Below are 27,451 nucleotides of genomic sequence, written 5' to 3'. Positions count from 1 at the left end.
TGATAATAGACACTTTACATCTTGAATATGTAAAAAGAATGACACTATAAAGAACATTTTCTGCCAGGGTCGTAAAACAGTTATAGGCCTTTCTCCACTTAGACTTTCCCAGTGCTACTGTGCTTTGCTCCCTAGGTTTGCATGCCCCCTTAAAGCAAGCCTCCACAAACTCCACGGTGCCACGATTAAAGGGCTCTAGGAGGCCCTGTCCTGAAGGTTTGCAACTACGCCACAAATGCAGTACTTCCCTTTGTGTAAGGGAACTGTTTCTGTTAATGTTAAAAAAACCCATGATAGAAGTCAAATTAGAATCAATTAAAAGGAATACTACTCTCAAAACACCTAAAGAGAATAACCCTAATTCCAATCACTGTAAACCTGAGAATGCAACATCCTGTGAGCTTATTTTAAATTAAATTATCTTGTGTGATGGTTCATGTGCCCAGGAAGCTTTTATACTTACTAATTAAATTATTTGTCTTGGGGTTGAAATGCAGTGTTTTCTCTTCTCCCACGATCCCTTCTTTTCCTAGATTCTGGAACATACTGAAGCTGAAACAGCTAAATAGGACACTTGGTAATATGTCTCATGTCACAAGGAAAGAAGTTTCTCTTTAGCCCAATTAAGCTGTGAGAGTACAAGGAGTGGCAGTGCAAAAACACTGATTTACAGGCCCCAATCCCAACAACAATACAGCCCTTCTTATACTTTAGACATATCATTCTGATAGCTGTGTAAGGATTACAAATGAGAGGTGAATGAGCGTGAAGGGAAACCAGCTAAAGGAACTTTTCAATAGTCCATAATAAGATGATGGTGAATTAAATAGAATTAAAGCAACAGCTATAGAGTAGGGAAAAGTAAGTCATTCAAATAGCACTGAAGAGGTCAGACTGGCAGGGATTGGGCGTGATTAGCTAAGAGGAATGATAGAGAAAGAGACATGGTGGTTCAGATTTACATCTTGAGAAAAAATATAAAAACAGACAAAACACCTCAGGAAGGGAATCTAGTTGCTGATGTTAAAAGATGACCTTTATTTTTTTCTTCATTTAAAAAAATGTTGATTGCCTGTGGAACTCCCCAGATTTCTTTACTAGAGAATTAGAGATATTCATCTAAACCTAGGGGGTTTATCTGAGTTGAAGAATATTTGAGAATCATCAGGATTTGTACAAAAATTAAAATTAAAGGGTTCGATAGGATTGGAGAGGGAGAGTGGGTTATATAAGAAAATAATGCTGAGGCCAGAATCCAACATGTGATGAAAGGGCAGAAGCAGAGGAGCCTGCCAAGGACCCGAGAGACTGGAAAATGAGGTGCTGTGTCACAGAAGGCACGAGGAGTGACGGTGTCACCGAAAAGAAGGGTTGGCAGCTTCAGATACCACTGAAGGGACAGGAAAGGGCAAGGTTATCCTGTCTCTGGTGTTGGGCTTACTTGCAGGTTTTCCTGTTATGAATATCACTGTCAGAAGTAAATATTATTTCTACCACTGCCTCTCTGATTCATGTGGTACAAGTGCGTAGATTCCGAGCAACTTGGTTTTCTTTACTTTGTGGGTATAACTAGGCAACACATTCAAGTTTTACTTCCAGTTAAAGTGGAAGTTTACATGATTGAGTTCTGAGAAAAATAAAGCTAGGTCATACACAAAACTGTCAAAATTCATTTATTTATGATTTGGGCTGTAGGAAAACCCATAATGCCATCACTTTAGTTTCAATAAAGTTTCAGAGATGTTTGAAAAGAGTGAGGTTTAGTGTCTGAGTCAGCTCAGACTATTATAATAAAACATCGTAGGCTAGGGGCTTAACCAGCAGACATTTACTTCCCACAGTGTTTGTGGGTGGGAAATCTGAAATCAAGGTGCTGGCAGATTGGGTTGCTGTGAAGCTCTCTTCCTGGCTCACAGACATCTCCTTCTAGCTGTGTGCTCACGTGGCCTCTCCTTGGGGTGCACTTGTGGAAACAGGAAGAGGAAGCAGGCTCTCTGGTGTCTCTTCTCAGAGAGGCACTAACCCCACCCCTTAGGCCCCACCCTCTGGACCTAACTGCCTACCAAAGGCCCCCTTCTAAAAGCATCACATTGGGCATTAGAGTTTCAACCTATGACTTTTTAGGGGAGGGGACATAAACATTTGAAAAAGAGAAAATACTGAGCCAGTTTCTCACTGTCAAGCATTCCATTAGTGTGGAATTTGGAATCCAGGAAGACTTTCTAATTTGCCTTCCAGTAGATTTGGAAATCCTTGTTTGGTTCCAAAGTTTAGCAAGCAGTTTGAAGGATTTAAAGAGAAAAAAAGTCTGCTAAGCTAAGAGGCTGATGGTTTTCAGTGGCTGATCATTTTCTGGATCCAGTGAAGTTCTACGTGCTGCCGCTCTGCAGGTAAATTATCATGAGACCCCCACGGATTAGCTGGCAGGATAAGCATGTTCTCAGTTCTAAGCGATGATAGAACATAAACTAAAATCAAGCACTACTTACAAGCTTGGCTCCTGAAAGCTCCCAGGCATGTTTCTTCATGTTCTTTGTTTGTCTTTGCATTTGCTCCATTACCTTTAAACCACTGGGCAACACCAGTCCATTGGAGTCCGTTGGAGGAAAGCCTAATCAGGAATATCTTTTGGGAGTTTCCAAGGGAGAGATATGAGCTTCTATTTTGTTAGTCCTTTGGGATTGGAGGTTTATCTATTTTCAGCAGATGATTTACTGTGAAATATTGTATAGTGCTTTCTCCTGCCTTTAGTTTTTCTTTACCTTTTAAAATATGTACTGTTAGCATGTATTCTATAATGAGGAAAATTAGATTATAAGTGTTATTTTCATTTTCTTCACCATTCAGCTGTTAAAATGAGGAAATTTTATGTCTTCTTACCTACTCCTGTTCAGGAGAGTGTGTGATTTATAGGACCAATTACAAGAATCAAGGAGGGAGGCTGGCAAATCCCTCTATGCATGAGTCAAACACATCTTACTTGTCATGATGATTGTAGATTAAATGGAATGAAGTTAGAGGAAGACATTGTGTAAAATGGAAAACAAAACACTACACAAGGGGTATTTGTTGACCGGAATGCCACATTTTCTTCCAGTGACTAGTCCATTCCACTGCCTTGGGTGGAGTACTGAAAGAATGAGTCTGAGGTCTGAGGGTTTCATTCTTGTCTTTGTTCTGCACGTCAAACTTTCATTTTCAGTTCTCCAAAGTTTTGGGAACAGCAAACTATTTAATTTATACTGCAATATTGAAGATTTCTTGGTTTTAGTTATCTCTCCTATTTTTCTTTGCATCTCCTACAACATCTGGGGTATTTCCTTAAATGCATGACTCCCTTAAATTTTGTTTAAATAACTTTGATTGAAACATAGTTATAAGTGCAGGAACAGTTTTCAATTGCTAGTAAATCTATATAAATCACCTCATAACTGAATTATTAATCTTCCTCCAAAGGATGATTAATTCCAGAAATCCCATTTATGTCTCAAAACATTTTAATGGCAATTACACCAGTAACTAGAATCTAGCATAACAAGAAATTGTACAGATCTATACAATGTTAGTAATTATATAAGGATCATCTACTAATTATTAATTAAATAAACTTTGAAGAATGCCTACTACATCAGAAACATTGCTTTGAAACCTGGGGATACAGCAATAAACAAAAATGACAGAAGTCATGTTCCCACTCCACTTAACTTAAATTTGCATGGCAGCAATATTTGCTGCTTAAAAGCAGTCCAAGAGCCCATCAGTAGATCAGTGGATTAAGAAGCTGTGGTGCATTTACACAATGGAATACTACTCAGCTGTAAAAAAGAAGGAAACCTTGGCTTTTGGGACAGCCTGGATGGACCTGAATAATATTGCCCTAAGTGAAATAAGCCAGTCAGAGAAAGACAAATACCATAAGATTTCACTTATATGTAGAACTTAATGAACAAAATAACCTAACAACAACAAAAAAAGAAACAGAATCATAGATACATAGAATAGACTAACAGCTGTCAGAGGAGATGGAGTAGGATGGTTGGGTGAAAAGGTAAAAAGATTAAGAAAAACAGATGGTGAGGAAAGAAAACTTGAGTTGGGGTGGTGAACACACAGTACAATATACATATCATAGAACTGTATAACTGAAACCTATATAATTGTATTAGCCAATGTCATCCCAATAAATTCAATATAAATATATAAATAAACAAATAATTAAATAAATAAATAGTAAGTAATAAACATGAATGGTAAAAGACAAAAATAATATCATCACCAGTAAACCTTTTCATTTATGGAGAGAAATGAAACTTTAGAAAAGTGATATAGCTTGTTTAATGTCACTCCCTAAGAGACAGAGTTCTTATTGCATTCTAGGCATACCTTGGTTTCAGAACTAACAGCCTATAGTATGTCCACTGTCTACATGCAAAGTGGATTGAAAGCTATAAAGAAGCCTGTAATAATAGCATAATGCATTATGCTCCAGATTAGTTGGCAATATTTACTGCTGATAAACACTCCCAGCATCTTGAAACTGTTGTTTCCTTGTTGTGTAGGTTTTTAAGTTTGCACCTCTGGTTGAACTTGCCATCTCCATTATAGTTCTCAGGGTCCTTCCCAACACTTTTCTACTTTTCCACTCTATACAACTTCTTCCTGAGGGAGTTCATCTATCTCTATGTTGTTAGTTACTATGTATTGTGATGGAACATAACCTAAGCCTAGACCACATTTTGAATTTCAAGCCCATGTATTGAAATGAAACAGGACATCACTTAGATCTTCTGGAGATATATCACACACATTTCATAAAAATAGAGTTGCTACAACTCTTCACTACTCTTGCCACCACCACCAGGAACATACACAAGAACTTCTGCTCTTGTGTATTTTCTAAGGAATTATATCACTGTTCATCAAGTTATTGATGGCAAAAAAATTGTAACTTGGGCATAAACTTCATTTCCTATAGCCATTTCATTTCCAAGTCATGCCAATATTATTACTTAAATATCTCTCAGACACACCTGCTCTCTACATCCCCATTCCTTTCTTGGACTCATTGTTCTGTGAACTATAGAGCTATGGGCAGAGGCCTGACTAAAGGCTATCAGTGGATCTATTTTTTTTTAATCAGAGTTTGTTGATTTCACTGTGGCTCTTCTGCATGTCTGCGGTGGTCTCTGACAATATCTTAGAACCCGGCCTGCGACTCTAACTGCAGTCATCTTTGACTAGGCTCTCGTATGTAAGAAAGTGGGCTGAGTGACTAAGGCCAATTAGAACTGATAAATGACCCAACGATTCTGATGCCAGTCAGGTCTTAGTGAGGTGTGGTGGGGTGGGGAGATGTTCAGTTACCAAAAACATTGTAATTACCTTAAAGTGGAAGAAAACAATGCATCTAACAATTTCTTGAGAATAATAAATTGAAGAATTTTGGAAAGCTATTATGAGTCTAAGAAAGTATTTACATGATCAGACAAATTTTTAGCAAGTGATTCAACTCTCATACTTTGAATGGAATACAGTTCTGAGAGCCAAGCTAGAGAATAGCATTATGTAATGCAGATCCTGAAGATGAGACATTTGAAAGAACAAGTATGAATTCTTTAATATTGTTTGAAATTTCAGCTAATCATCACACTAATTTTGTTCAAAACAAATAAGAGACAAAAATAATGGTGGCTCATGACAGATTAAAATCTTAGCTATTCAGTGCAGAGGTGGTATTGTATTATGATTGCTTAATTAATACTCCCCCATTATTACACAAAAAACAAATCTGCAGGAAACAACTTTGAAAATTGAAGGTCCAATATGTATAATAAATTTCACCTCATATTTTTATTGTCTTTTATAGAGAACACTACACAGAGTACTATTTTACATTTTGTGTTTCAGATGAAGTCCTTCCCCTGGACTGTCTAGGTACAATGGGTTTCTTAGTGATCATAAGAAAACTATGTGAATGAAATGGGCAGAATAAGCCCCTCCCTAGGGATGCCCACATCCTCACCCTCAGCTCCTGTGGACATGTTAGGATACCTGGCAAAGGGACTTTGCTGATGTCATTAAGTTTATAGACATTGAGATGGGAAGATTTTCCTGGATTATTCAAGTGTGTCCATTAAAATCACATGAGCCCTTAAAACCAGTGATGTTTCTCAGGCTGTGATCAGATGGATGCAGAGTAAGGAGAGTGGAGAAGTAATCCATCCGCCACTTCTCAGGGCCATGAGCCAAGGAATGTAAATAGTCTCTAAAAGTTGATCATGATCCCCAGGTGACATCCAGCTCAGAAGAGGAGGCGTAATTCTGCCAACAACCTGAATGAACCTGGGAGAGGATGCTCCCCCAGAGCCCCCAGTAGGGAACACAGGCCTGCCTGCGCCTTCGTGTTAGCCCATCACAGCCTACGTGCGGGAGGCAGCCAAGCCATGCTGTATGTGGGCCTCTAAGCTGCATAACTGTGAGGTAATACGCAGGTGCTGTTCTTAGTCACAAAGTTTGTGGTAAATTTTTGCAGTGGTAATAGGCAACGGATACATTGAACAACAACAAAAAAACAACAAACCCACACACAATAAATGTAAAGTTAGATACAGAGGAATTGCCAGCTAGTCACCGATATACATACAGGCTAGAAACCTACAGAGGCACACAATGTCAACCAGTGATCGTTTCCCTTGAAGTTAGATATTGCTTGAAGTTATTTATGTTTAAGTTTTTTTGTCTAGACATCTACAAATGTTAGAATTATACTTTAAAAATGGTTAATGACATAAGTATTATTGCCTTGAAAAAGATTTGACAATATAGAACTATGCAAATTTAAAGTCAAAGTGTTTCATCTGCACTCTCAATTTATAGAGTAATGGTAATTTATCTAAGATAGTTTCTTGCATATTTCTATTTTATTTACTTATTTGAATAGGCAATATATTATCATAAAGTTTCATAAAAGGATTATGAAAAAAATCTCTCCCACATTTGTCACTCTGTGACCAGATCTTCCCCCGCTGGAGTGGGTAATCATATTTTTATATTCATGTGTGTTTTTCTAGAGATTTTATGCATATATAAGTATTAATATATAGTTATCTCCAGTTTTACTCAATTTTTAACATATTATTCATATCATTCTTTACTTTGTTTTTTTAAAAAACAATGTATATGTTTTGGAGAATGTTCACATCATTACATAAAGCTTCTAATTTAAGCAATATGATTGAATTACCACTGTATTAAGAACAATTTCTGAGCATAGAGCAAGTTACATAGGCATATAAAACATGGTATTTTTCATCAAATATCATCTCATCTGGTAAGGACGTATAGTGACTATGAAAGGACCTACTGAATAACATAGTTGTTAAGAAGTCCCACAAGGTAACTCTAGACACTAAACAGCATAAACAATCTTAAGAGCTGAAGGTCACTTCCAAATAGAAAGTTTTCATATAAGTCACAGTTGAGACAAGTAATTTATGGTGGTGAGAAACACCGACATCTTCTATAGAGACAGCAAGGACAGGACCAGTCTCAGGGGCAGAAAATCTGGAACGATGGGAGAAAACAAATAACGAACAAAACAAAAATCACCACTGAGGAGATGAGGCATTGCCTGGATAGCGATTGCCCTGTGAAGGATCTTGAAGTTAAAACAAACTCAGGTAACATTCTGGCTGCCCTCCCTACTGGCTCATTAGTAGGTGGTCTGGGAAGGTAGGGGTGTTCAGGTTCACAGTGGCAGGGAAAGCCTCCCTGAGGAGATGGCTTTGAGCAGACCCAGGTGAAATGTGATCATTTTACCCATAGCTGCTTACTCTCTCAAACAGTGAAGGCATTACTGTGTGTTATGCCCTTTGTTTAGCCTTTTTTAAAAAATTATGTTTCTATTGATTTCAGAGAGAAGAAGGGAGAGGGAGAGATAAAAACATCAATGACGCGATTCACTGATCGACTATCTCCTGCACGCCTGACTGGGGATCAGCCCACAACGCAGGCATGTGCCCCAACCAGGAACCAAATCGGGATCTCCTGGATCCTAGGTCAATGCCCCACTGGTGAGCCACACCAGCTCTGCTATACGAATTTACTTTTTTTGTCAATGTAAAACCCTTTAAAATGTGAAGCCAATTAAAAGAAGAAAGGAGGAATTAAGGGTGAGGGTAACTTTTAGGTCCTGAAAAGTTGGAAAAGTACAGTTGCCATTTATGAAGGAGGAGACATGGGGTCTTGTGAAGTAATGAGTATAAACTGCTCCTCCTTGCCTCCCTGGCAGTCCCCTCATCCTTCAGACACACAGACACAGGGCTTATTGCCACATGGGTGGCCCGGGAAACAGGCTGAGTTAAAGGGACCTTGAATCTTCTGGGAGGCTTCCTGGAAGACGTGGTGCTTCAGAACGACTTTTAAAATGAAAAAGATTTGCAAATGTAGAGAGAGTAAAATCCATTATTGTAAGGGACTTACTTCCTCCTTTTTAATCTCCACATTTTCATTTCACACATTCCTTTGCCTCTTTTATCGATGCCTTTGACCATTTAGTGGAGTTGTTTTGATCGATTTTGCACTTATTCACAGGCATTTGCTTTAATTTTTCTCAAATCATGTTTATCATTAAGTAGCGAATAACCTTTGGGACACATTCATTTTCTCAGGGACCCTTCCCCCTGCTACGCTGGCGTCACCGTTACCGCTTTTTTCCATGTGGCTAGAGTCAGCACTTCTCCTGGCTCATGACCTGCCTCTGATGACTGCATCGCTCTCACTGCTACTGTTACCAAACAGGAGCTGTGACCCCCTCCACCTGCAACAGCAGTGCTGCCAGGACACATTAGCCACACTTAAAACAATAACTTCTGTGTAATTTCCTAAATGATTCCTTTGACTCTTACCAGTAGATGTGAACGCTAAGGCCATTCATTCACAGCTGTGTTTTCTTCAAGCAGCACAGAACTGCAAACCCACAGACACAGGCACCTGTAATACATATTACCAGCTACCCTGTTTTTAGAGATTAGCCAGTTTCTCATTAGAGCCCACTACAGAAAAACTGGAAAAGTAAATGATTAGCAGTTAATCATGTTATGAGGCCTAAAACTCTCTTCTTTAAATTCCACACTCTTCTATTAATTATCAATGAGAATGGTAAAAACACATTCTCCTTTTGCCAATGTTATGTCATCATCAAATTTCCTCTTCCCCTTCTGCCCAATGCCGTCACTCATGAAATCAGTTTATGCTGACACATGCAGTCAGGTGTGGAGGCAAAAGATTCAGTGGGTAAAACTCAACCTTATAGTACATAGTTTCTGTTTACCCCTAACTAGTTTTCCTCCTCATTTCTAAAGGCTCTAACTGTCCAACTAAAGATCAAATTGAGCTATGATGGTTGGAATCTGCACTCAGACGACAGGTCAGCTCGGAATTTCACCTTTTGGTTTATGCCCAACAATAGTGAACTGCTACCTCTTTATAAGCAAACTTTTTGTTTTGTTTTTTTAAATTTCAGCTTTATTGAGGTATAATTGAGATATAAAATTGTAAGGTATTTAAAGTGTACATCATAATAATTTCATATACCTGTACATTGTGAACAACTTCCTTCATTTAAGTTCTAACCTTATCAACTATAGCCACCATGTCACCTAAAACAATCTGTACATTTTACATTAGACCTTATTTGACTTACAGCTGAAAGTTGTACCTTTTACTCACCTCTCCCTAATTTTCTCCTACCACAGCTGCTGGCAACCACTTTCTACTTTCTATTTCTATTTTAGATCCTTATATAGAAGGTACTGTGAGTATGATGCCTTGCAGTGTTTGTCATTCACTGTCCAGCTTATTTCACTTAACGTGATGCCCCAGCTTCTTTAGAGCTGCCTCGGGCCGTTCTTCAAATGGAGGGAATTATGGCATCCAGCTGAGGGGTTTTCCAATAGCATCATCCGATCGTTGTTAGTGGAAGGAAAAGAAATGGAAGCACCCAGCAGCCGGTGGGTCCTGGGCACTGGCCATTCTTATTCACTGTCCATGAGAGAGGAGTTTCTGTCTGCAGGTCACAGTACAGCCAGATTGGCAAACCTGTGGAGCCAGCGCAGGTGCAGCCACCTGCATGAAAAACAAACTGGAAAAGCACTTACTTCTAGAGAACTGAATGGACACATTTGTGGTCTTCACCAGTGGAGTCCAGGATGCTCCAGAGGTTATTAAAACACCCAACTTTATGAAGATATTCAACTCTAATCTCAAAACTATATTATTACAGCATAGTTACCTATCCGTAAAAGGAGCCACACTGCAGGTGACTTTCTCAGGGAAAGACAGGCCCAAGAAGTGTGCAATGATTTTTCCCCAACTCAACTCTCTATTAACCATTTAGTAAAAAAATAAAATAAAAAATTAACAGGTAACTCTCTGGGTAGAACTGAAATCCAGGAACAGCTCTTGAGTGAAACTCATGTGAAGAGGTCACAGGGGGAAGAAAGTCTTTGCTTTTTAAGAAATACAAAGGAAGAACTTATTTCTAAGTAGAAGAAGTGGATGCATATGTACAAGACACAAATTCAAATGCTAGCTATTGCAGGGAACTGAGTGGTGAGGCAATTTTACCTAGAGCCTGCTATATATATGTCATCCAGCGTGTTTCCAAAATCCATTTCTATGGCTAATATCCAAGTAGATATAAAAATCTAAGGACTGCATAGTAAAATAAAAACACCAAACACGTGGCCACAACTGTTACCTAATAACCCACAAGAGATGAACAAAACAGTCCTGTCTTCAACACAGTACCAGAGCCCATTTGAACACAAGAGAATTACAAGGAATCACCACAGAAAGCTGGTATTCAACCACATGCCTAAATATTGGCTGTGATGAGATATTTTAGAACAGAGACCCAAATGCTCTGCTTAGGACAGCACAGGAGTGCTCAGAAACACTGGGGACCCACTGTGGCACTTGAGGAGCTGAAACGGGAGTTCTGCTGTTTTATAATGAGAATCAGCCCAGAACGGTTATATTGTCACTATTACTGCATCTTCATTTTACACCACAAGCTGATGAGCGTCGAAGAAACGTGAATTTTTCAAACAAGTGAAGAATTTCTGAGTGGTCATCCCTGACCTAGTCAGTGTGGAAGGATACAAATGAAATCAAAGCTTAATTCCTATTTTTTTCCTCATGTTCTTACTTTGGATAGTTGAACAATGATGTGTCTGTAGCTAAATAAACCTGGCTTTGAATCCTATTTAAGTCAATTATGAGGTCACTTAGCTTTTAAATTTCAGTGTTTATCTGTAAAGTGGTGAGAATATTTTATGCAACAGATGATATAAATATAGCTATAGATCTATGTATATGTATACATAGGTATGCTTGCCTATAGATATAATTATTTATAGATATAGGTAGTGGCAAGAAAAAAGTTCTGAGGTGTCCTAAATTAAATTATAGCAAGCAGAAGGGTGGAAGGAAGAGATGACGGAAATACCAGTTAATAATCAGTTAATAGTCACACACTGAAACCAAGAAAAGACTGCTTACATTCCTGAGTATATGTTGAAACTTTGGATCAGCTCCCAGGCAGCTATCTCAGCTCTCGTCTGAAGGGCACAGCCAACCCCAGATGCCACCACATCCTTCTTACACATGAACTCTCCTGAGTGTTGCCCACAACCATCCAAAAGCGCCAAGTACTTCTCCCCTACTAGGTATTTTCCTGTCCCAAACTTTGCCCACTTTACTTTTCCTGCCCACCTATCCTTAAGCAACATAAATTCTTTCAAAACAACCTACATCTTTCCTGTCCAAACACACTGTATTAAAGAGCCCATCAACCCCAGGACAGTGGGCAGGTTTGCCTTCTCCCTTCCTGCCTGTATGAGTTGGTCAGACTGCAGGACCCAGGGCCTTGGCATTTTTCTGTCTAGACTATGGCTCAATAAACCCTTGGCCTTGAAGACTTCTCTTTAAATAAATCCACACCACAAATATAAAAGAATATATAATAATATAGTATATTATATATAATATATACATATACAGATATCTGTAGATATGTATATATCTAGGTTTAGACATAAGGAAAAATTTAAGTACAAATGTCAAGGACTTTCTTATTTAGTCATTTAAGAAACCTGATGGTCAAGGTCACTGTTTTTCTCAGCGAAGGGAACAAAGTAGCATTGACCCACAGACGCGCTCCTACAGCGAGCCTCTTCTGTGTCAGCCCTAAGATCTCTCCTATGGTAGTACCTGCCCGTAGCCTTGAGCTTGCCAGCGTTGGTGTCTCTCCACTAGACCGCAAACTCCTAGAAAAACCCAGCTCTGGTCCTTATAGAGGAGTTCCTGGAATCCTATTTGGAACAATAGGACGGAGGCTTTCCCCATCCAATTAGAGCTGCACAGCTACACCCAATCAGAGTAGTCCTTCTCTGACCAATTAGGGCAGTGTCTTTTGGACCAATCAAACTGTGAAGATTTGGAGTCTTCATTTGCATAAGGGTTGACTAGTCAGGGACCAGGGTGAGGGCTTCTGCTTAATAAGCCAGCTCCGGGCTAGTGCATTTTCCTTCCCCACTGAAGACTGATTTCCTGGCCTCAGAGCAGAGGAGCAGGGAAGCAGAGCAGCACACAGGCAGGCAGGCCGTGTGGAGCAGAGCAGAGCTGCCTGGCTGGAGAAAGGCCTGGCCCCAAGGCCTACCCCCGGCTGTGCTGTATCACTAGTGCGCTGTTTGGCACTGAATAATGTTTTCTTCTTCATGTCACCCTAAACTGGGGGTTCCTGTTGGTGTTGAGTTGGTGCCAACAACCATTGGTTGACATTTCCTTGGTCATGCCATCTGGCATCTAGGGCCTCCCATACTTTAGCAGGAAAATTGAGAGGTACAGGATTCCAAGAGTATTTTTCTTTTGTGTTTTTAGTTAACTATCTCTGAAAGTGGTTTATACAATTTACTTCTATAAACTATTGGCCAAAATTAGTCACAGGACTTTAACTAGAGTCATGAGTCCTATGACATGACAGGGACCACATTCTGTACCACAGGTCATGCACCAAGAACACCCAGGCTGGAAAGAGCATTGACTCTATAGGAAGAAGGACAGTAACAGAGAGATTAAAAATATTCTTTAATGTTAAAATGTAGCTTTATCACACACTTCTGCCTTCCAATTAGCATGCAATTCTACTGAAAGCCATTGAATTCAATACATATTTGATGTTATTAGGAATAATTTAAATTTCTAACAATTGATTATTTTTCAACTGTTTTTATTTTTTGTATATAATTGCAAATCATTTATTTTATTCTGATGCACTTTCTACAATTAAACACTTAATTTCCTGTTTGTTTTTTTTTTTCAATATTGTTTTCAGGGCATGAATAATTATCAGCAACTTAAAGTACAAAAATCTGAAAAAATCTATGTTTTTGATAATTATGTTTAAGGATTCATAAGTGAGAACACAATCTCTTTATTCTATAACATAATTACTTAATAATTGAACAATGCTTGCTTATTTACAATAAATCATCAGAGACCAATCTGCTATCAATGTAGTTGTAGTGACCAAATGGCATTAGGGGCACCTGGCTCTCAGTCTTCCAGCTTAGAGTCAGGACTTGATGCCTATGGGGCACACCGACTCTTAAATATCAATGCCCAGTATTCATGTGTATTTTAACATTATTCCACATTTCTAATTAGAGAGTAGCCTGATAATTTATGCAGTGCACATTTATTCTGTCATGTTTTCTGCCTCATGTGGTGTTATTTTTTTTCTGTTCAGTCTGAAGGTATCAATTCAGTTTCTCACTGCTCTGTCTGTGGAGCACACCTGTGCTGTGATTTCCCTATCAGTGGATTTCTGTACAGACTCCCTCATGGGCACATCCATGTTGAGTTTTGCTCATAGTATTTTAGCCTTGAGAGCATAAGCATTTCATTCAAGTTAAGTGTGTGGGTGTGTATTTTACATATTTACACAAACAAAACACATTTAAGAAATATGTTACAGGTTGTAGAGGAAGAAATTGATAACTATGTTTAGTCTCGTGTTTCTTCCTTCATATTAATTTGGGTTGTGTGTCTTGGTCACAGATAATAATAGATGATGACGTGATTGGTAGGGAGGAAAACATAATTTGTACATAGAATGAGTGATGTACCATGGAATTGGCAGAAGCTGGTATCTCTGCCTACCTTGTTAAGTTATACTAAGGGAGGTGGTTGAGGGGTTCAGGGTTTAATTTAAATGCAACATAGCAAAAAGGTAATCTACAGAAAAGCTAAATCCTCTAACAGTTTACACATCTAAAGATGTGTAAAACATAACAGATCCATTCATCTCATTTGCGTACTCACTGAGTGTATGTTTTGTGGAGAGAAAGTACAAAAACAAAAAGAAGAGAAAGAGGAATTTCATTAAATTATTTTTCCAACTTATTACCTTCTGTTGTAAGTTATATTCTGACTGGTTGGTGCCCTGCACCATTTTCATTTTCTTGTCACTGAAGGTAGAAGAGAAGATTGTAGTTTTGCTGTGATTACTGAAGTGCATGCAATTTTATCTTACTTATTACATGACCTAAATTACATATTGTCAAAATGTTTTCATATATCTCTCACTTCATGATAAGAGTGCATTTACTATTATAGCTTTGTCATATATTTGAACAAATACATTATAAAGGGACTTTGTCCCAAGCTACGTTTCAGGAAGTTATTTTGAGTGAGAAGCTAAGAAAGGACACAAGTCTGTTCTGGACCAATGATTCTGTATGTTGAAGGCCACATTCCCTAAGTTGTTTTATCACCCCTTACAGCCTTTTTGTAAAATCCACTTATGTCCATCTGGACACGAGGGGGCACTAAGATCATTAAAGATTAAGGATTCGCTCCTTTTGCTTAGGCTGTCAGAAGAGTCAGGAGAAACAAGCCACTTAAAAGTTGGCTTTTACACTAAGATCTGTCAGAGCAAACAGCACTCATCACTGCTCTGTCTATAAAGAGGCCCAGTCTGCTCCTCCAACAACCCCTGCTGCCATATGCATTTACCAGGATGTCCTTTGAGGTGTCAGAAAGAGTGATGCCCTCAAGGTGCTTCTACATGCTGCCCACGCCACGTGCTCCCTATCAGACTGAATGGAAGTATAAAAACATTAAATCAAGTGACTTTGTTTCCCTTCCCCTTTTCACCCAACCCCCCAACTGTACTCCTGCTTGGCAACCATCAAGTCAACCTCTGTATCTATGAATCTGTTTCTTTATTTTTAGGTTCCTCATACATGTGAAATCATATGGTATTTGTCTTTCTCTGACTTATTTCACTTAGCATAATACCATCTAGGTCCATTTGTTGTCACAAATGACAATATTTCAATCTTTCCTATGGTTGAGTAATTTTTCATTGTATATATGTACCAATTGTCCTATATTCATTCATCTATTGAAGAACACTTGGGTTACTTACAAATTTTGACTATTGTAAGTAATGCTACAATGAAAATAGGGCTGCACATGTCTTTTCAAATTAGTATTTTAGATTTTTTCAGATAAATACTCAGAAGTGGGATTGCTGGGTCATACGATAGTTCAATTTTTAATTTTTTGAGGAACCTCATACTGTTTCCCACAGTGGCTGCACCAATTTACATTTCAAACAACAGTGCAAAAGGGCTCCCTTTTCTTTACACCCTCACCAGCACCTGTTCCTTGATTTGTGGATGGAGCCATTCTGACAGGTGTGAGGTGATAGCTCATTGTAGTTTTAATTTGCATCTCTCTGATGATTGGTGATGCTGAGCATCTTTTCAGATGTCTCTTGGCCACCCCTGTGTCCTCTTTGGATAAATGCCTATTCAGGGCCTCTGTTCATTTTTTATTTGGATTTTTGGGTTTTTGTTTGTGTGTAACTTGTAAGTGTTCTGTATATATTTTGGACCACTTTTTTCATGTTGATTTTTCTGTCTGGATGATCTATTCACTGATGTCAATGGGGTGTTAAAGCTCCTTACTATGATTGTATTACTATCTCCTTTTATGTCCATTAATATTTGCTTTATAAATTCAGGGTTCCTGTATTGGGTATGTGGATGTTTATGAGAGTTATATCCTCTTGTTGGATTGATTCCTTTATCAAATGCCCTTGTTTCTCTCTTGTTATAGTCCTTGTTTTAAAGCTTATTTTGTTTGGTGTAAATATTGCTACCCCAGCTTTTTTTGTTTCTATTTTCATGAAATTTTTTTCCATCCTTTAATTTCAGTGTCTTTCACACTGAAGTGGGTCTCTTGTACAGAGCATGTGTGCGGGTCTCATCTTTTTATTTATTCAGACATCTTGTCTTTTGATTGGAGCTTTTAGTTCATTTATATTTAAACTAACTATTGATAGGTAAATAGTTCGTGGCATTTTATTAACTGTTTTCTGATGGTTTTTATAGCCCTACTCTGTTTCTTTCTTATTCTCTTGCTCTCTTCCCTTGTAATAGGATGACGTTTTCTAGTGTTGTGTTTGGATTCCTTTCTCTCTCTCTCTCTCTTTTAAAGATTATTGCCCTTATTTTACAGATTTGGGAAGTCTCAGGTATTATAATTAATTTTCAATGTGTCATTAAACTTTGAGGCCTGGGGCCTAAAATGTATAGTGATTGCCAGAGGGAAGAGGAGTGGGAGGAGGTAGAAAAGGGTAAGGGGGGTAAATGGTGACAGGAGGAGACTTGACTTGGGGCGGTGAACACACAATACAATATACAGATGATGTGCTATAGAATTGTACACCTGAAACCTATATAATTTTATTAACCAATGTCGCTACAGTAAATTTGATAAAAAATTAATTAATAAACATGAAGGAAGACAAAGAAAAAGCTGAAACTTTTAACCCTGGAGACCAGAGTTGGATTCCCTTCTCTTTATTTCTTGTATCTCTTGTAGATTTTTGGTTTGTGGGAACTATGTGCTTCTAATATACCAAGTTATGTTTATAGAAATCAATTTAATTTTATGATCGCTTAAGTTTGAACACATTCTAAAATCACTACAATTTTTACGCTATCCCTCAATGTTTATGTTTTAGTCATTATTTTTTACTTCTTTTGTGTGTGATTGTGTGTATCTGTAAATTTGTTGTAATTATACATGATCTTCCAACTTTTGCCTTTTAACCTTTGTAGTTAGTTGATTCACTGCTTTAATTATGTGCTTGCTTTTGTCAGTGAGATTTTTTTCTTTCTTATATTTTCTTATTTATATATATTTTAAATTCTGTAACTTCTTTTAATTTCATTTCATTTTTTCCATCACTATTTATCCCCTCTATGCACTCTTCCACCTCCACCCCCCACCTTCACAATCAAGACACTGTTGTCCATGTCCATGAGCTCTCTTTTTTTTCTTTTTTGCTCAATCTCTCCAGCACCACACCTACACCCCTTCCCCACCAGAGCCGTCTACTTGCTCTCTATATGTCTGTCTCTGTTTTGCTTGGTAGTTCAGTTTGTTCATTAAATTTTCTATATGAGTGAAAACATATGGCACTTGTCTTTCTCTGACTGTCTTATTTCATTTAACATAATATTTACGTATTTTTTTATATTTTCTATTATTAAAGAAGTCCCTTTTACATTCCTTGTAATACTGATTTAGTGGTGTTGAACTCCTTCAGCTATTATTTATTTATTTATTTATTTATTTATTTATTTTGGCCTGGGAAACTTTTTACTTCTACTTTGATTGTACATGATAGCTTTGCGGGGCTGAGAAATCTTGGTTGAAGTTCCTTCCTTGCTTTTTATCAGTTTGAATACTGTGTGCCAATCCATTCTGGCCTGCAAAGTTGCTGTTGGGAAGTCAACTAACAGTCTTATGGGGGCTTTGTTGTACATGGCTAATTGCTTTTCTCTTGGTGCATTTAAGATTCTCTCTTTGTCTTTAACCTTTGGCATTTTAATTATGATGTGTTTCGGTGTGGGCCTCTTTGGTTTCATTCTGCTTGGGACTCTGTGCTTCTAGGACTTGTATGTTTATTTCCTTCGCCAGGTTAGGGGAGTTTTCCATCATTATTCCTTCAATAGGTTCTCAATCTCTTGCTCTTCTCTTTTCCTTCTGATACTCCTGTGATATCAATATTGTTATGCTTGATGTTGCCTCAGAGATCCCTTAAACTATCTTAATTTTTAAATCATTATTTTTTTCCTTTTTGTTGTTCTGATTGGGTGTTTTCTACTAACTGCTTTCCTGATCACAGATTCCACTTTCTGCTTAATCTAATCAGTGTTTGATACCCTCTAATATATCCTTTATTTTTTTTAATCCTGCTCCAAGGATACTTTTTTCCATTGCTTTCAGAGAGTAGAAAGGAGACAGAGAAAGAGAAGAGAAACATCGATGTGAGAGAGAAACATCTATCAGTTGCCTCCTTCATTCCCCCCAACTGGAGCAGTGAAGAGCTTGCAACAGAGGTGCATGCCCCTGGCTAGAATCAAACAGAGGACCTTTCATTCTGAGGACCAATGCTTTATCCTCTGAGCCAAACTAGTCAAGCTCTAATATATTCTTTATTGCAGTTATTGTACTCATTATTTCTGACTTCTTTTTGTTTTCTGTCTTCATTTTTAGTTTGTTTCCTATTTATTGATGTTCTCATTGAGTTAACCAATTTTTTACATAAGTTCATTTAATATCCTTATTGTCAGTGTTTTGAACTTTGCTTCTGGTAGATTGCTTGTCTCCACTCCATTTAGAGCTTTTCCTGGAGTTTTGTGGTGGTCTTTCACTTGGGACACGTTTCTTTGCCCCCTCACTTTGACTTACTCCTTGTGTTTGCTTCTACTTATTAATTGTACCTGCTATGTCTCCTGGTCTTGGAAGAGTGGCCTCAATGGCACAGTCTTTCTGGTCATCTACCAGGTGCTCCAGAAGTATTTCTTGTGTTGGTTGTGTGTGCCTGGCTATAGTTGAGTTTTTATTGCTGTTGGGACACAGTGGGTGGGTTTGATCCACAGGCTGTGAGCAATGGCTGTGACTATAGCATACAAGTTGTTTTGTTGGGGGTGACCCCATGAGAAAATTCACTTTAGCCTAGTTCTAGGCCAATTATGCCTTAGAGTGTGTCATTCATAAAGATATGAGTGGTGCTTTGGTGTGGATTAACCTGGCCACAAGGTCTATTGATTCTGATGCTTCTTGGGAGGGATTCTGATGCAGACCCAGGTCAGGCTCTGCCCGTTCATAATCTGGGACCACCTGATAAAAGCTACAAATTGTCCTGCAGTTAGTTTTCTAATTTGGTGGACTTGGGAGTCCCTGAGAAAGTCTATGCTTTGAACTGATGCCAGCTTCCACCAGGCATGGGGTTCCTTAGCAAGAGAATTAATACACACTGAGACCAACTGCTGCTTGTTTAGGATTTGTGGCCTATTGGAAAAAATTAAGAAAGTCCACAGCATGAACAAAAAATGTCACTTGTGTGAAAAAACTGCTATAAGAGTTTGTGGACAGGTGTGTGTGTTGGGTGGGATGGGGGTCCCAGAAAATCACCAGTGCAGGGTACACCGTATAAGCCAAGTTAATTGAGAGCTCAGATTTGGCATTCAGCTATACCTGCTGGGTTGGTGGGGGGCTAGCTCAACAAAGGAACAGTGACATCTGCCAACACTTCTGTCTCCAGAGAGAGCTGCCCTATCCCCTGCTCTTCCAGCCCTTGCTCTGAAGATAGTCAAGTTAGCTACTCCTATATGTCCCTAAAACTTTATGAGTGAGTCTGTGTGCAAGCTATTTAAGACCTACAGTGCCTAGGTATCCAGCAGTGTTCCATCTCACTCAGTTGCAATGTCCGCTGATTTTTATAAGCAAATATTATGGGGACTTTTCTTTTAGGCATTGACACCCTGGCCTCCAGAGTCTAATGTGGGGCTAAGACCTCTTGGCCTTAGCAGCCAAGATAGTTCTCCCATTTCTTCTCTTAAAAAATATCTATCATCTATCTATCATCATCTATATCTATCTATATATCTATCTAATCTATCATTTATCTATCTATCATCTATCTATCATCTATCTAATCTATCATTTATCTATCATCTATCTATATCTATCTATCATCTATATCTATCTATCTATCATCTATCTATCTATGTATCTATCTATGTATCTATCTATCATCTATCTATCATCTATCATCTATCTATCTATATCTATCTATATCACCTACCTATCATCTATCAATCCATCTATCATCTATCTTCATCTATCTATATCTATCATCTATCTATATCTATCTATCTATATCTATCTACCTATCTATCATCTACCTATCATCTATCTATATCTATCTGTCCCTTATCATCTATCTATCTATCTATCTATCTATCTATCTATCTATCTATTATCTATCTATCTATCTATCTATCTATCTATCTATCTATCTATCATCTATCTATCTATCTATCATCATCTATCTATCTATCATCTATCAATCATCTATCATCTATTATCTATCTGTCATACATATATACATATATATGTGTGTATATATATATGTGTGTGTATATATATATATATACACACACATATATATACAGATACCTATTGATTTCAGAGAGAGGAAGAGAGAGGGGGAGAGAGAAACATCAATGAGGAGAGAGTCGTTGGTTTGCTGCCTCCTGCATGCTCCCTACTAGGGATTGAGGCTGCAACCTGGGCATGTGCCCTGACCTAGAATTGAACCGCAATCTCCTGGATCATAGGTCGATGCTCAAGCACTGAGCCATGCCGTCTGGGTGGCCCTCCCATTCTTAACCTCCACATTGTGAGTGAGGAACTTGCCTATTCCACATCTCTGCCCCTCCTATCTGTCTTAATGTGGCTTCTTTATATTTTTAGTTATAAAAATTCTGTTTAGCTAGACTTTCAGGTAGTGTTCAAGAATGGTTGTTTTCTAAGATAGTTGTCATTTGTATGTGGTCATGGGAGAAGGCTAGCACAGCATTTACCTACTACACCACCTTGACTGAGAGGAAGTCTGACGGACAGCTGAATCAAGTGACTTTTATTAGTAAGGTTAATTTGGTTCATTTGAAACATGTGTTAGAGGATAGCTCTCAGAATACCCTGGGCCACTAGAAAGACAAGCAGGTGGGTCTTACATCAAATTAATCCCTAAACATTACTTAGGCAAAAAGGACAAAACTAAAGCATCCCTAATTCTGGCAGATCACAAAAAGGCAGGGTTCTTTAGGGAAAACAATAATGATGTGAAAAATAGAGGTCAGCACAAATAGTGGAACACCAAATAAGAGATGGATTTACTCCATTAAAGAAACCACGGGTATGAGTATACAAGAGTTGAGCAAGGCTTTTCAAGACAGGACCTTGTGGAGATCACTCATTCATAAGAATATCAGAAGTCAGAGTTGACTCAAAGGCATATAACACACAAATAATTCACTGAATCAAGGGTGACAAACTTTAACTAGACTGATCAAGAAGAAAATAAAAAAAAAGAGGGCCCAAATAAATAAAATCATAAATGAAAGAGAAAAAAATAACAGACACCAAAGGATTGTAAAAAAAATACTATAAGCAACTATAGGCAAAAAAATTGCATAATCTGGATAAAATGGATTAATTGCTAAAAACATACAATCTTCCAAAACTGAATCAGGGTAAATCAGAGAATCTGAATAGATAGATTACAACCAGTGAAATTGAAACAGTAATTTAAAAAATCACAGCAAACAAAAGTCTTGGTCCAGATGGCTTCACAAGTGAGTTTTACCAAACATTTAAAGAATTAACACTTATCCTGTTCAAATTATTTCAAAAATTTAAAGAGAAAGGAAGACTCCCACGCTCATTTTACAAGGCCAACATTATCCTACTTCTGAAACCAGATAAAGATATTACAAATAATGTAAATTATAGGCCAGTAATCCTGATGAACATAGATTCTAAAATCCTCCACAAAATATTACTAAACCAGATTCAACAATACATTTAAATGGTCATACAGCAAGGTCAAGTGGTATTTAATCCAAGGATGCACAATTGGTACAATATCAATAAACCTTATACAACATGTAAACAAAGTGAAGAAATGAAGGATAAAAACCACATTATCATATTAATAGATGCAGAAAAAAATTGACAAAATCCATCATCCATTTATGATAAATTCCAGCTAAGTGAGAATAGAGGGACAATAATTCAGCATAATACATGTCACATATGTCAAACCCAGGGTCAACATTGTGCTCAATAGGCAAAAACTACAAGTATTTCCCTTAAGATTAGGACCAAGACAAGGATGTTAGCTTTCATCACACTTATTCAACACAGTACTAAATATCTTTGCCACAGCAATCAGATAAGAAGAAATAAAAGGAATTCAAGTGGGAAAGGGAAAAATAAAACTGTCATTTTTTGAAGATGGCATTACACTGTATAAGAGAACAAAACAAAACCAAAACACTATTAGAACTGATAAATGAATTCAGTAAAGTAGCAGGATACAAAATAAATATCCAGAAATCAATTGTATTTTTATACACCAATAATGAACAATCAGAAAGGAAAAGTAAGAAAACAACTCCATTTATGATTGCATCAAAAATAATTAAATGTCTAGGAATAAATTTACTAAGGAGGTAAAAGAACTTTATTCGGAAAATTATAAGACACTGAAGAAAGAAATCGAAGGGGATACAAATAAGTGGAATCATATACCATGTTCATGGATAGGAAGAATTAACATCATTAAAATGTCCACACTCTCCAAAGCAATCTATAGATTCAATGCAATTCCTATCATGATACCATTGGTGCATGTCACAGAACTAGAACAAATATTCCAAAAATTTATATGGAACCACAAAAGATCCTGAATAACCACAGCAATGTTGAAAAAGAAGTGTTGGAGGAATCATACTCCTTGATATAAAGCTACACTACAAGACTATAGTAATTAAAACAGCATAGGCCTTAGCCAGTGTGGCTCCGTTGGTTAAGTGTAGCATCCTGTGGGCTGTGCACTGAAAGGTTACTGATTTAATTCCTGGCCATTTTATTTGCCTAGGTTGCAGGTTCAATCTTCAGTTGGGTTGTTTGCAGGAGGCAGCTGATTGATGCTTCTTTTCTTTATATGTTCTTCTCCTTTCCTCTCTCTTTAAAATCAATAAAAACATATTTAAAATATAAATAAATAAATAAATAAATAAATAAATAAATAAATAAATAAATAAATAAATAATAAATAAATAAAACAGCATGGTACTGGCAAAAAACCAGATATATAGACAATTGGAACCGGATTGAAAGCCCAGAAATAAACCCACATTATTATAGTTAATTAATATTTGACAAAGGAGGCAAGAACATACAATAGGGTAAAGATAGTTCATTCAGTAAATGGTATAGAGGAAATTGGACAGATATGTACAAAAAAAAAAAAATGAAACTAGCCTACCTTCTTCCATCATACCCAAGAAAAACCTCAAAATGGATTAAAGATTTAATTGTGATACTCAAAACCATAAAAATCCTAGAAGAAAATATAATCAGTAAAATATCGGACATATGTCATAGCAGTACTTTTTTCTGATATGTTACCTGGGTAATGGAAATAAAATAAAACATAAACAAATGGAATTACATCAAAATAAAAGTTTTTGGACAGCAAAGGAAACCATCAACAAAATGAAAACTCACTGAATGGGGGAACATATTCTCCCATACATCTAATAAGTGCTTAATAACCAAAATATATAAGGAACTTATAAAATTCAACACCAAAAACACAAACAATCCAGTTAAAAAATGGGCAAAGGACCTGAATAGACAGTTCTCCAAAGAGGACATGCAGATGGTCATTAGAAATAAAAAGATGCTCAATGTCAGTAATCATCAGAGAAATGCAAATTAAAACCACAATGAGATATCACTTTATAATTGTCAGAATAGATACCATTAACAAGTCAACAAATGACACGTGCTGGCGAGGGTGTGGAGAAAAGGGAACCGTCATGCACTGCTGGTGGGAATGCTAATTGGTGCAGCCACTGTGGAAAGAAGCATGGAGCTACCTCAAAAAATTAAAAATGAAACTCCGTTATGACCTAACAATTCCACTTCTGGCAATGTATCCAAAGTTACTTGAAACACTAATTCGAAAAAATATATGCTCCCTTGTGTTCATTGCAGCATTCTTTAAAATAGCCAAGATTTGGAAGTAGCCCAAGTGCCCACCAGTAGATGAGTGGATAAAAAAAAATAAAACCTGTGGTACATTTACAGAATGGAATACTTCTCAGCCATGAAAAAGGAATTCTTCCTTTTTGCAGTAGCATGGATGGACCTGGAGAATATTATGCTAAGCGAAATAAGCCAGTTAAAGAAGTATGATCTGATTTCACTTATATGTGGAATCTAATGAAAAAATTAAACAAAATTGAAACAGATTTATATATACAGAGAACAGACTGACAGCTGTCAAGGGGGAGGGTTTTGTGAGCTGGGTGAGAAGGGTAAAGGGATTAAGCAAAACACACACACATACACACACCCAGACACAAACAACAGCATGGTGACTGCCAGAGGGAAAGGAGGGTGTGGATTAGAAGAGGGTACAGGGGGATAAATGGTGAGGGAAGGAGACTTGATCAGGGGTGAACACAGTACAAAGCAGAGATGATGTGCTATAGAACTGTACACCTGAAACTTGTATAATTGTATTAACCAATGTCACCCCAATAACTTCAATAAAATAAAATAAAATTTAAAAAGAAAAAAAAATACCCCCCACAAAAAGTAGTTTTAATTGAAGTTTATTAATCTAACATGACAGTCTAGTTCATTAATGATAGCCAGGGAATTTTTCTCCACAAGGTTATTCAGGGTCCCAGTTTCCTTTTGCCTTGCTACTGCAAAACCTCTAGATAGTTGTCCTTATCTGTGTGATGGAAATTGATCAATTGATATCCATTTCAGACCATGGGAAAGGGTAACTGACAAAGTCCAAGGAGAAAGGCCCTCTTAAAAGTTTCAGATGGTTGCCCAGCCGGGCATGGCTCAGCGGTTGAGTGTCGACCTAGGATCCAGGCGATCGGGGTTCGATTTCCGGTCAGGGCACATGCCCCGGTTGTGGGCTCTATCAATGACTCTCTCATCATTGATGTTCCTATCTCTCTCTCTCCCTCTCCTTTCCTCTCTCTGAAATCAATAAAGATATATTTAAAAAAAAAAAAGTTTCAGATGGTTGCCTAGCTGGTGCAACTCAGTGGTAGAGCACTGACCCATGGACCTAGAGGTCACCTGTTCAATTCCCAGTCAGGGCGCATGCAGAGGTTGACGACTCCATCCCAAGTAGGGTGCATGCAGGAGGCAGCGGATCAATGACTCATCACTGACTCCTCATCTATCTCTCTCTCCCTCTCCTTCCTCTCTCTCTAAAAAATCAATTAATATTTATTTTTTTAATTTCAGGTGCTTAAGAAATTGCTCATGTCCTTTCCACTTACGTTTCACTGTTGCATCATCCTATCCGGATGCAAGATGAATAGGGAGAAGATAGCCACGTGTCTTAGAAGAACCTGCATACGTTGTTTGAGGAACACTTGACTGGTGCCATAGCGCTGTATCTCTATCACTTCCCCTCTGCAACCTCTTTCATTCCATCAACATGTCTATTGCCATCTGAGGCACATACTCAGCACCAGTGGTTTCACTTGAATGGATTAACTTACCAGCTAACTGTAGGGTCGAGTTCTTGTCTGCCTCTGTATGTCCCAGTACCTAGAATCAGTAAGAGCTTTGGCTTCTCTTCTCTCATCAAAGCCAATAAATCTACAAAATAGTTGCACAGAATTATAGCCACAGACTGGACACATTCTTCATAAAGTAAGAGTTCGCCTTGCTTTCCAACCCTGAAATGTGTAAAACTGTCAGGACCATAAAGAGTGGTGGATGTGAAGGCTGAACACAGATTTCCAGGCTTTGGACAGGGAACTATATTTCAAAATTTACTGTGTAATTGATTTAAAAACAGAATTATTCAGTAAGATAATAAACCAAGTGTTTAAAAAGATTAATGACAAATAAAATCTCTTCAACCACTCAAGCAGCAAGCCATATAGTGCAATCTTATCAAATTCTTGTCAGAGACTGTGATGTGATCATTTTTACCAAAATGTCCCTATAAATTGCCATGTGATTAAACCAGAAGCATTTATTTACAAATTGTGATTTGGAAGACATCTAACATATGTTCTTCAGTCTAATTTCCCTAAGTACTCTCTTGGACATTTTAGTATTAACAAGATATATTTTCATTAGACCTTGCAGCCTTGAATAATTTTTCTATGATAAACATGATTAATGAGCCCATGGGTATACACAGGTCCTCTATGCACATCACCTGTGCAAGAGCAGTTTCCACCTGAGATGAGGGCTCCCTGAAGAGCAGAGGGGTTTCCTGCAGAGGTTACGTGAAGAGCCAGGGCGTCATTAGTGAGCCTCCATCAGCCCTGGGTGAGGATAGACAGCCTATTACATATCCCGGGGAGAACACCGCAACCAGTTCTTTATACTCACATATATCTTCTCAGCTGTCAAACAAATCTCCTGATTGTTTGTCAGTCTTTTTCTTATGGTCCCTGGGTAACAGAACAAATAATCATAAAACACCTGTGTCGAATACCTAAGTCAGCTCTGTCTTATAAGCCCTGAGGCCCCGTCAAGCCTGTAAACCCTCCCTTCCTAAACATCCCGGTGCTGCCTCCTCCTTCGCCGGCCAGTGTCTCACGAAGCTGATGAGCTGGTCTCCTGTCCCAGCGAAGTGCCAGCCTGAAAAAGGACAGGTGAGCAGGGGAAGCTTTGCAGTTTACCTGCTGTGGAGCCGCACTTGTCCATCAGTTCTGTGGCTGCTTGGTTTCCAGCGGGAACAGGAGGTGGAAGCAGGGAAACGGTCTGCGTGGAAAGGAAGGAGGGTCAGGGTAGAAAAAGAAGACTTTGTTTGATTTTCTTTTTTTCTTTGTGTGTGAAGGAAATCCTTGGTTTGGGATGGGGTTATTAATATAACCGCAGATATTGAATTGGGGGAAAAGTAGGTCATCTGACAGGAAGAAAAGTTTTGTATTGTATCCTATTCTGTTATCTACTTTGGCCAGTGCTAAGATGGGCACAGGACTGACAGTTACCCTCAGTGCTGCTGTGCCATGTGTTTCTATAGTTTCCTTTGAGGCGCATGGGAAGCCTGAACCTGTTACTCCCTTTAAAGTTTGTAACCTGAAGGGGCTTGTTTCGGTCAGTGAGGCAGGAGAAGCCAAGGTATAGAGTATCCTGATCCCCAGTGTTTGAAAGGATCCCTATTCATGTTCACCAAGAAACACTTATTTCTTTCTCACCCTGTTTTTTGTTTTTCTTTTTCATTTTTTAT

The 27,451-nt window shown here is 38.0% G+C and overlaps 1 long non-coding RNA gene across 1 annotated transcript in view; it reads left to right on the top strand.

Moving 5' to 3' along the window:
* The first annotated feature begins 2,336 nt into the window (after positions 1-2,336).
* LOC308559798 overlaps positions 2,337-27,451 on the top strand; it is a 72,171-nt gene continuing 47,056 nt past the window's right edge. The window contains exons 1-2 of the long non-coding RNA XR_013999204.1: positions 2,337-2,390; positions 7,915-8,072. This is a non-coding gene — a long non-coding RNA (uncharacterized lncRNA). The remainder of the gene's footprint in view (positions 2,391-7,914; positions 8,073-27,451) is intronic.

Source organism: Miniopterus schreibersii (assembly GCF_964146895.1).
Source record: "Miniopterus schreibersii genome assembly, chromosome: 7".
Taxonomy (NCBI): Eukaryota; Metazoa; Chordata; class Mammalia; order Chiroptera; family Miniopteridae; genus Miniopterus; species Miniopterus schreibersii.
This window is presented reverse-complemented; position numbering and strand designations above follow the sequence as displayed.